At 41.9% G+C, this 8,617-nt stretch overlaps 1 non-coding gene across 1 annotated transcript; it reads right to left on the minus strand.

The window, feature by feature from the left end:
* Positions 1 to 3,704: 3,704 nt before the first annotated feature.
* LOC118014647 lies at positions 3,705 to 3,811 on the minus strand. Its single transcript, XR_004680338.1, has one exon. It is a non-coding gene; the product is annotated as a U6 spliceosomal RNA (small nuclear RNA).
* Positions 3,812 to 8,617: the final 4,806 nt, after the last annotated feature.

The raw sequence follows: 8,617 nt of genomic DNA on the forward strand, positions 1-8,617 counted from the left end.
TCATATATAACCTTTACGCTCGGGTTGTAAAATGGGAAAAAATGCGAGCAAATTGAAATTTTATAAATCAAGTAATTTTGATTGCTCTGGGAGCTCACTGTTTAAGAGATCCTATGGCAAATTCTGTTGTAAATTGAGCCATCAGCCTTTTATCTGTTCTAAAAATTCAAGTTTTAATATATCATCTTGCCTGAGGGGGGTGATTGCGCTTGTATTATTAAAAAGATGCACAGAAGAGATGGAGCCTTTGGTGCTCCCCCTCTGAATTTAAATAGTGGTATGTAATCACAATTACCCAGCTCACAAGCAAGCAATTACACTCAGTATTAATGAAAGGACCCTAGTCAAAAACTGTACCCAAGGGAAGCTTCTGCCCACAAGTCAGGGTTAATGGCCCAGCCATTGTTTTAATGGATTTTCAATGAGGTGTGAAGATGACAGGCCAATAAGGGTGAAGCTTTATGACGCGCCTAAACAAGCACAATTAGCGACTTGCCTTAGTATCCTGACCTTTCTGTTTCTATTTCTTTGCCACCGGAGTGTTTATTTATTAATTTATGTTTGACACAATTCCCATAGAGCCTTGGTTAACTCAGAGGGAAGGTGACCCATCTTGGCTGCTTTTGTGGGAAGGGCATTAATAAAGCCCCCTCCCTAAGCAAGTTTCAGCGGTGAGCCCCGTGGTCACAGACTCTGCTGAACCACCCGGTTCTGTTCGCCGCCTCTCTTCCAGGCTCTCTGGCCCTCGAGATGCCCAGTGCCTTGCCCAGACAAGACAGTCTTGTCTTCTGGAGTCCGATCCCCCATCCCACCTAGGAGGTGTGGACCTAGTGGTTACAAACTCAGCCTCAGTGAGATCACCTGGGTTTGTCTCCCCGCCTCCATTACCTGTGAATCTTGGCAACTTACGTAATTTACATGGTTTACATAAGATCAGTGCCCAGCGCCTGTGAGGAGGCCCGGAGCTCTGTCTTCTCTCATTTTGAATCCACATTTCTGATTCTGGGCTAGAATTCTGAGCTAGAGCCTGGGCTAGGCCTACCTTGACTTTAACCTAGCACTTCTGGGGACTCAAATTTTGTTCCTGACCTCTGTTTTTCTGGTTGAATTCCCTCTCTCACAAAGGCCGCATAAATTCTTTTTTTCCTTGTTTTGAAAATTTGTCTGTTAACCTAGGGCTCGGCAAACTATGGCCTGTGAGCCATGTCTGGCCTACTGCCTGTTTTTGTAAGTTTTTTTTTTTTAAGATTTTATTTACTTATTTGACAGAGAGAGAGTGAGAGCACACAAGCAGCGAGAGGGGCAGAGGGAGAGGGAGAAGCTGACTCCCCGCTGAGCAGAGAGCCCAGGACTCTGAGATCACGACCTGAGCCGGAGGCAGACGCTTAACCGACTGAGCCACCCAGGCGCCCTTTTTGTAAGTCAAGTTTTATTGGAACACAACCATGCTCATTTATTTATGTACTGTTTATGGCTGCTTTCTTGCTACAATAGCAGCTCAGTTGTTGTGACAGAGGAATTACAACCCTCTAGTCTAAAACATTCACTATCAGGCCCTTTACCGAGAAAGTTTACTGTTCCTTGTTTGTACAGGTTGAATTAAGTCCTCTAAAAAAGGTATGTTGAAATCCCCAGTACCTCAGAATGGGGTCATATTTGGAAATAGGGTCTTCCCAGGGGTAACCAACTTAAAATGAAGTCATTAGGGTGAGCCCTATTTCAATATGACTGCTGTCTTTATAAAAAGGGAAGTTTGGACACAGTATTTTCTTATTTTCTACATTCTTGATGCTCAGACATCTGGACTTTCAGTGACTGGGGTGAGAATGCCCTCCCAGGATTAGCCAATTCCTACAGATAGCAAAAGACTTGCACAGAGCCATGCCTTTTGTTTGCAAACTAACCCTTCCAGAGCCCATACTCCAAACTGCCTCCTCCATCTGGCTCTCACACCCAGGAGTCTTGATCTCCAGGTCCTGGAGATAATATGCCTCCTGGAGTCATGATCTTAGTCACCCAGGGGCTAAGTACTAGACAACTAGGGACCATCCCCACAGCCCAGAGCTTGCTGAAATTATTCTATCATATCTAATCCTAAACCTACTCAGCTTGCTTATCTTGCCTTCCTCATTCCTTCCCATGAAAGCCACAGTGAGGACTCTAGGCCACACTTTCTCCTTACTCTTTCTGCCTCCTGACTAACCCTGTGTGCCCTTGCATGGTATGCATGCCCCCTCCCCTGGGAACTAGGAGTAACAAACATTTTCAATGGCAATCATCCCCCGATCTGTTGGTCTCACCATACTTGAATAAAAACCAAAATCCCAGGTGTATTTTAGAACACAGAGACAGACACATATGGAGGGAAAATAACATGAAGACATAGGGAAGTGCCGTGTGGACACGGAAGATTGGGGCTTTGTATCTATAAGCCAAAGAACACCCGAGGCCACCAGACGCTGCGAGAAGGGCATGGAACCGTTCCTTCCCTAGCACCTTCAGGGGGAGCAGGACTCTGTCAACACCTTGATTTTAGTCTTCCAGACTCCAGAATGTGAGACAATACATCCCCATTGTTTTAAGTCGCTCAGTTTGTGGTACTTTGTTATGGTAGCCTAGGCAACTGATACACCACCTAACACATTATTTTGTTTTGTTTTCTTTATTCCTCATTGTTCTTTTACATAAAACACCTGTGTGGTCTCTTATCGTCATTTTAAGATGACCCTCACACACATTACGGCATCTGGGTATCGCCAGGTAGTCGGGCGAGCGGGCAGCTCGTTTAACCCAGGACTGAGGCTCAGCGACTTAGGGGACTTCCTGAGCTCACCCTGCAGGCAGCAGGTGGGGGGCGCACTGGTGTTTACTGAGGGCTCCTTATGTGCTGTCCTCACAGGATTTCAGGACCCACCCCCACAGTTAACCTGAGGACTAGGAGCTGAGCAATTCAGCTAAACATCAGATAGCTATGGATGTAAAAAGGACACCTTCTGACCTCACTTTCCCTTGTCTTTATGGGGGCTTCTTCTTCTTTTTAAGGTTTTTAATTTATTTATTAGAGAGAGAGAAAGAGAGAGCCCTACTGAGCAGGGAGCCCGATGTGGGGCTCAATCCCAGGACCTGGAGATCATGACTTAAGCCGAAGGTAGATGCTCAACCGACTGAGCCACTCAGGTGCCCCCTTTCCATGGCTTCTGAAGGCAGAACCGCATGAGGAGGCCAGACACCTATAACACCATATTGCCGTGGTCAGAACCAGCCGGCACCGCCTGGACCAGTCAGGGAAGTTCTTCCTTCAAAGGGTAGTGCTGAACTTAGCAGTGTGTGGTAAAACAAGGTAAGAGAGCTCTAAAGGCCCCTTCTGCTGGCCCTGTGGGGTGTGGTGAGGGTCCGAGGAGGGCAGAATAGGGAGAGGTCTGGGGCTATTCCCGTGTGTAACACTGTGGTGAAAGCTGGAGCTGCTTCTGGTCAAGGCTTGGTCTGGATGTTGTGGATTCCCTGACCTCTGATGCCAGGAGCCCATCCATCTCCTGAGGTTCTTTCTTTCTTTCTTTCTTTCTTTTTTTTAAATTCCATTAAAAAAATATTTTTTCTAGTGAAATAGCACAATTTCATTATTCAGTGCCACACATTGGGCTTTGACTCACATTGTTTCCTCTGAGTTAATTTGCAAAGGGTGGCAGTTCCCTGGGGAAACTTCGCAAAACTTGGAACGCGTCACGAGTTTGTGTGTCATCCTTGAGCAGGGGCCATGCTAATCTTCTCTGTATTGTTCCAATTTCAGGATACGTGCTGCCAAAGTGAGCACTAATTTCATTTTATTTCATCATGATAACTCTTCTCTTTAATCCCCATCCCCTATTTCCCCCATTCCCCATCCCCCCATCCACCTCCCCTCTGGTAACCATCAGTTTGTTCTCTATAGTTAAGAGTCTGTTTCTTGGTTTGTCTCTCTTTTTTTCCCTTTGCTTGTTTATTTTGTTTCTTAAATTCCACATGAGTGAAATCATACGGTATTTGTCTTTCTCTGACTGACTTATTTTGCTCAGCATTATACCCTCTACCTCCATCCATGTTGCAAATGGCAAGATTCATCCTTTTTTTGGGGCTGAATAATATTCCAGGGTGTGTGTGTGTGTGTGTGTGTGCGTGCGTGCGTGTGTAGCATGTCTTCTTTTTTTTTTATTCTTATGTTAATCCCCATACATTACATCATTAGTTTTAGATGTAGTGTTCCATGATTCATTGTTTGTGCATAACACCCAGTGCTCCATGCAGAACGTGCCCTCTTTAATACCCATCACCAGGCTAACCCATCCTCCCACCCCCCTCCCCTCTAGAACCCTGTTTGTTTTTCAGAGTCCATCATCTCTCATGGTTTGTCTACCCCTCCGATTTCCTCCCGCTACCTTCTTCTTCTTCTTTTTTTTTTTTTCTTAACATATATTGCATTATTTGTTTCAGAGGTACAGATCTGAGATTCAACAGTCTTGCACAATTCACAGCGCTTATGAGAGCACATACCCTCCCCAGTGTCTATCACCCAGTCACCCCATCCCTCCCACCCCACCCCCCACTCCAACAACACTCAGTTTGTTTCCTGCGATTAAGAATTCCTCATATCAGTGAGATCATATGATACATGTCTTTCTCTGTTTGACTTATTTCACTCAACATAATACCCTCCCGTTCCATCCACGTCGTTGCAAATGGCAAGATCTCATTCCTTTTGATGGCGGCATAATATTCCATTGTATATATACACCACATCTTCTTTATCCATTCATCTGTCGATGGACATCTTGGCTCTTTCCACAGTTTGGCTATTGTGGACATTGCTGCTATAAACATCAGGGTGCACGTACCCCTTCGGATCCCTACTTTTGTATCTTTGGGATAAATACCCAGCATTGTAGCACGTCTTCTTTATCTGTTCATCTATGGATGGGCCCTTGGGCTACTTTCATAGTTTGCCTATTATAAATAATGCTGCAATAAACACAGGGGTGCATGTATCCTTTTGAATTAGTGTTTTTGCATTTTTTAGGTAAAAACCCAGTAATGCAATTCCTGGATCATAGGGTAGCTCTATTTTTAATTTTGGGGGGAACCTCCATACTGTTTTCCATAGTGGCTGCACCAGTTTGCATTTCCACCAACAGTGCATGAAGATTCTTTTTTCTCCAGATTCTCCCCAACACTTGTTATTTCTCGTGTTTTTGATTTTAGCCATTCTGACAGGTGTGAGGTGATATCACATTGTAGTTTTGATTTGGATTTTCCTGATGATTAGTGATGCTGAGCATCTTTTCATGTGTCTGTTGGCCATCTTTATGTCTTCTTTGGAGAAATGACTATTCATGTCTTCTGCCCATTTTTAAATTGGATTGCTTGTTTTTTGGGTGTTGAGTTTTATCAGTTTTTTTTGTATGCTTTGGATACTAACCCTTTATCATATATGTCATTTGCAAATATCTTCTCCCATTCAGTAGGTTGCCTTTTAGTTTTGTTGATTGTTTCCTTTGCTGTGCCGAAGCTTTTTATCCTGATGTAGTCCCAATAGTTTGTTTTGCTTTTATTTTCCTTGACTCAGGAGACATCTAGAAAAATGTTGCTATAGCGGATGTCAGAGAGATTACTGCCTTTGCTCTCTTCAATGATCTTTGTGGTTTCAGATCTCACATTTAGGTGTTTAGTTCATTTTGAGTTTATTTTTGTGTAGGATGTAGGAAAGTGGTCCAGTTTCCTTCTTTTGCATGTAGCTGTCCAGTTTTCCCAACACCATTTGTTGAAGAGACTTTTTCTCATTGTATATTCATTCCTCATTTGTCAAAGATTAGTTGACCATGTAATTGTGGGTTTATTTCTGGGTTTTCTGTTCTATTCTGTTGATCTATGTATCTATTTTTATGCCAGTACCATACTGTTTTCATTACTATTCCTTTGTAATATAACTTGAAATCTGGAATTGTGATACCAGTTTTGTTTTTCTTTTTCAGGATTGCTTTGGCTATTTGAGGTCTTCTGTGGTTCCATACAAATTTTAGGATTGTTCCAGTTCCGTGAAAAATGCTGTTGGTATTTTGATAGGGATTGCATTAAATATGTAAATTACTCTGTGTAGTATAGGCATTTTAACATTATTTTTTCTTCCAATCCATGAGCATGGAATATCTTTCCACTTCTTTGTGTCATCTTCAATTTCTTTCATCAGTGTTTTATAGCTTTCAGAGTACATGTCTTATACCTCTTTGGTTAGTTTATTCCTAGACACTTTATTGGTTTTGGTGCAATTATAAGTGGGATTGTTTTCTTAATTTCACTTTCTGCTGCTTCATTATTAGTGTATAGGAATGCAACAGATTTCTGTACATTGATTTTGTATCCTGTGACTTTACTGAATTCATTTATTCTAGTAATTTTTTGGTGGAGTCTTTAGGGTTTTATATGTATAGTATCATGTCATCTGCAAATAATGAGAATTTTACTTCTTCCTTACCAGTTTGGATACCTTTTGTTTTTATTTTTTAAAAGATTTTATTTATTTATTTGCCAGAGAAAGAGAGAGAGGGCACTCACACAAGCAGGGGAAGTGGCAGAGGGAGAGGGAGAAGCAGGCTCTGCACTGAGCAAGGAGCCCGATGTGGAACTCAATCCCAGGATCCTGGGATCATGATCTGGCTGAAGGCAGATGCTTAACCAACTACCAGGCATCCCCGGATACCTTTTATTTTTTTATGTTGTCTGATTGCTGTGGCTAGGACTTCCAGTACTATGTTGAATAAAAGTGGTAAGAGTGGGCGTCCTTGTCTTGTTCCTGACCTTAGGGGAAAAGTTCTGTTTTCCCACATCATACAACTGAGTATGATGTTGGCTGTGGGTTTTTCATATATGACCTTTATTATAATTGAGGCATGTTACCTATAGACCTACTTTGCAGAGGGTTTCTTTTTTTTTTATCATGAATGGATGTTGTACTTTGTCAAATGCTTTTTCTGCATCTATTGATATGATCATATGTTTTTTAAAAATCATTTCTCTTATTGATGTGACATATCATGTTGATTGTTTCGTGAATATTAAAACACCCTTTCATCCCAGGAATAAATCCCACTTGATTGTGGTGCATGATTTTTGCATCTATATTCATTTGAGATATTGCCTGTAGTTCTCTCTCTCTCTCTCTCTCTCCTTTTTTTTTTTTTTTTTTTTGTTGTCTTTATCTGTTTTTGGTATCAGGGTGGTACTCGCCTCAGAATGAATTTGGAAGTTTTCCTTCCTCTTGTATTTTTTGGAATAGTTTCAGAAGAATGGGTATTAACTCTTCTTTAAATGTTTGATGGAATTTGCCTGTGAAGCCATCTGGTCCTGGACTTTCGCTTGTTGGGAGTTTTTTTGATTACTGATTGAATTTCTTTTTTTAAAGATTTTATTTATTTATTTGACAGAGAGAGATAGCGAGAGCAGGAACACAAGCAGGGGGAGTGGGAGAGGGAGAAGCAGGCTTCCTGCCGAGCAGGGAGCCCGATGTGGGACTTGATCCCAGGACCCTGGGATCATGACCTGAGCCGAAGGCAGACGCTTAACGACTGAGCCACCCAGGTGCCCTACTGATTGAATTTCATTGCTGGTGATTAGTCTGTTCAAATTTTCTATTTCTTCCTGCTTTAGTTGCAATAGGTTATGTGTTTCTAGGAATTGATCCATTTCTTCTAAGTTGTTCAGTTTGTTGGCGTATAGGTTCTCATAATACTATGTTACAATTATTGGTATTTCTGTGGTGGTGGTTGTTATCTTTCCTCTTTCATTAGTAATTTTATTTATTTGGGTCCTCTCTCTCTCTCTCTCTTTTTTTTTTTTTAATGAGTCTTACTAGAGGTTCATCAATTTTGTTGATCTTTTCAAAGAACCAGCTCCTGGTTTCATTCATCTCTTCTATTGTTGTTGTTGTTTTTTCAATTTCTCTATCATTTACTTCTGCTCTAATCTTTATTATTTACTTCCTTCTCCTGGTTTTGGATTTTGTTTGTTGTTCTTTTTCTAGCTCCTTTAGGTGTAAGGTGAGATGGTTGATTTGAGATTTTTCTTGCTTCTTGAGGTAGGCTTGTATTGCCCCCTCTGCATTTTATACTGCCCCTCTGCTTTCATTCCCTTCACCTGCCATTGCCACTCACCTTCCAAGCTTGGCCTGGGATGCAAGCGGCCTTCCTGACATTCCCGGGAAGACCCAGCCCCATACACAGAGTTCTGTGAGCACATATCACACTGCCTTGTAATGACCTGCTTACAGGTTTACCTCTAATGACAGTGAGCCCAAGGGAAGGGATCCTGTTTTTACATTTACATTAATATCCTGTTTTACATTTAAATGTCTCTTTCCTTACACAGCAGAACCTGGTTATTACCAGGTACTCCAATCCTTGATGAATAAATGATTCAACCAGTTAACCAAACTAGAATTCCTCTTAAGTTCACTAGTCTTTGCTAATGGCATCCCTCTTTCTAAATCAACTATGACTCTCCAGTAGCCACAAAATTGCCCCTGGTGTGACAAGCTAGGAGATTCTTGCACCCATGATCTCTGTTTCTTCCTTGTTCAGTTGTTACAAAGATT

The sequence above is a fragment of the Mirounga leonina genome, unplaced genomic scaffold, assembly GCF_011800145.1.
Source record: "Mirounga leonina isolate KUSES-001 unplaced genomic scaffold, KU_Mleo_1.0 Mir_154, whole genome shotgun sequence".
Taxonomy (NCBI): Eukaryota; Metazoa; Chordata; class Mammalia; order Carnivora; family Phocidae; genus Mirounga; species Mirounga leonina.